Source organism: Talpa europaea, assembly GCF_964194135.1.
Source record: "Talpa europaea genome assembly, chromosome: 8".
NCBI lineage: Eukaryota > Metazoa > Chordata > Mammalia > Eulipotyphla > Talpidae > Talpa > Talpa europaea.
This window is the reverse complement of record NC_140075.1, coordinates 3,424,716-3,427,532: the sequence shown is the minus strand read 5'-3', so window position 1 is coordinate 3,427,532 and position 2,817 is coordinate 3,424,716.

The window sequence follows — 2,817 nt, the reverse complement described above, 5'->3', positions numbered from 1 at the left end:
ATATTTACACAGATGATGGCTGCTATAAAGGGGATGAATCTCATGAACATGACAGAAATTGTGCTCCTGGGGTTCCCCACCCAGGGGTCCATGGGCTTCCTGCACCCGCTGCTCTTCTCCCTGGTCTACCTGTGTGCTCTGCTGTGGAACGGTATCATTGTCCTCATCACCACCCTGGACCGGCACCTCCACACCCCCATGTATTTCTTCCTGAGGAATCTGTCCTTCGCCGATCTCTGCCTTATCTCAGCCATTGTCCCCAAGTCCATTGCCAACTCTCTGAGGCATATCAGTTCCAACTCCTTCCTGGGCTGTGTCGTCCAGGTCTTCATGATGGTTTTTACAACAAACACAGAGCTGCACATACTCACAGCAATGAGCCTTGACCGCTATGCTGCCATCTGCCACCCCCTGCACTATGACGTCATCATGAGCAGGGACAGGTGTGTGCAGCTGACAGCTGTGTCCTGGCTGGGTGGGGGTCTCCATGCTGTGATACTCACAGCTGGAACCTTCTCCTTGTCCTATTGTGGGTCCAACGTGGTCCACCAGTTCTTCTGTGACATCCCCCAGTTATTGGCTACTTCCTGCTCAGAAAATTTAATGAGTGAACTTGCCCCCATTCTCATTAGTGTGGTCTGGGGTATCTGCTGTTTTATTTTCATCGTCATTTCTATGTCCACATGTTCTCTGCTGTCAGGAAGATTCCATCCACAGAAGGGAAGGACAAAGTCTACTCCACCTGCCTTCCCCACCTGCTGGTTGTGGTGCTGTTTCTCTCCACTGCATTCTTTGCTTATCTGAAGCCAACCTCAGGGACCCCGTCCATGACTGACCTGGTCATTTCTATGTTCTACACAGTGATGCCCCCCACCTTTAATCCCCTCATATACAGCCTGAGGAACCAAGCCATGAAGTCGGCTGTTGGGAGACTGATGAAGGGGAAACTTACCAAAATGTAGTAGAGAAGATGAGTCATGACTCCAGTATGAGAGCCATATTTTAAATTTTCACATCATTCTCCCCTTTATATTTGTATAGTTACATGTAATTCCATTGTACAATTAAAGATATATTCTTATTTTTAAATTATATTTAAGATTACTCCATATATCCCTATAGCTTTACTTGTTTCTCTTGTTAACACTTAGATGTTCTTTGATATTCTGTGTGTACTGGTGTTTGAATTTCTAGCCACTCTTTGCTGTTCTCCATTTCTGTGCTCCCGGCCGAAGTTTTCTCACTGGGGCAGCATCTCCAGTCTCTCAGGCAGCTTCCCTTCTAATGTCACTGACCCTCAGGGTAACGTGTGGACTCAGGCGACACAGGTAGGATAGAGGCCCCTTTAGTTGGTGAGTGAGGCCTTCACAGCATAAATAAGGCCCGAAGATCCATAGTGAATCGAGTAGTCATGACCTTCTGTCGATAAGGACCACATGTGACATGGTGGAGACCTTCCCGGAAGCTCTGGTGTGGGTGCCTCTGGCATTAACCATAAACACGCCAAGCACAGTGGACACCAGAAAAAGACAGGGACTTGAAAGCTGTTATTTTCAGGTGCAGTATAATCACTAAAAACTGACAACATGTAGTGTGTAGGGTTTTTTAAGAAACAGTAAAGGGGGAGTCCCTGGTGGTACAGTGGGTTCAGCACAGTGTTGTAAAGCTGTCCACAGCCTCTGCAGCATGGGTTCAGTTCCCGGCCAGCCAGGGAGCTACCCACATGGCGTGGCAGACCTCTCCTGCCTCACCCGCTGCTCCCCTCAGCAGTTTATTTTGGTCAATCTGGCTCTCACCCCCCACACCTCTCACCCCAGCTCTCACCCTCCCATGCCTCTGTCCTGTACCCCAGCTCTTGTATAAATAAATAAATCTTTTAAAAAAAGAAACAATAAAGGAACTTAGGAAACTATAATGGTAAAATAAAATAATAGCTCGTGAACTGCACAATATTCTAATATTTCCAGGAACAGTTGAGGAACAGCACTCACAACATCACACCACACTTTACATGTGTGATTATCCACATTTATTTAATTACCTAGAATGCCTGGGAATTTGAGGACAGTGTCCTTCTGGGCACCTTATTACAGGGATCTCACCCAGAGTGTTTGCGTTTCCATGTGGAGTTCTTCAAACAAGAAACTCATCAGATTTACATATCATGAATGATATTATCATTTAGTGTAGACATAAAGGCATAAATAATTTGAGGATTTAAATTGGGGAAGTGAAAAGCCCTTGAGTGCACTTGCTGTCTGGCCTCAACTCCTTTCTGCTGACTGCATCCACCTTTGGTTTCCCGTCTTGACGTCCAAGGTTTGAAAATTTCATGCCAAAATATTTCAGTATAAAATATAGTCCCAATTGGACATCAGGCCCTTTAATTGTTTCTCAAACAGGTCACAATCTCAGGGAATCAGGCTGACCTTGCCTTCAGCCCAGGCTAGTCCCATAGGGCAAATGGCAAATTTGGAGGCAGCCAGCAACGGTTAAAATATGACATCATCTTGGGCCTCCTCGGTGGTGCAGCGGTTGAGCACTGGGTTGTGAAGCTGCCCGCAGACTCTGCAGCACCGGTTCTATCCCCGGCTGCTCCCCGACCACTGGAGGAGGGTCCCACATGGCGTGCAGACCTCTCCTGCCACCCGCTGTTCCCCTCAGAAGTGTACTTTGGTACTTCTAACTGCTCTGCTTCCCGCTCTGGCTCTGGTGAATTCTCTCACCCTCCCATGCTTCTGAATGTACCCAGTGCTTGTATAACCAAACAAACAAATAAATAAATAAATAAATAAAGTCCTAAAATTAAAAAAAAGA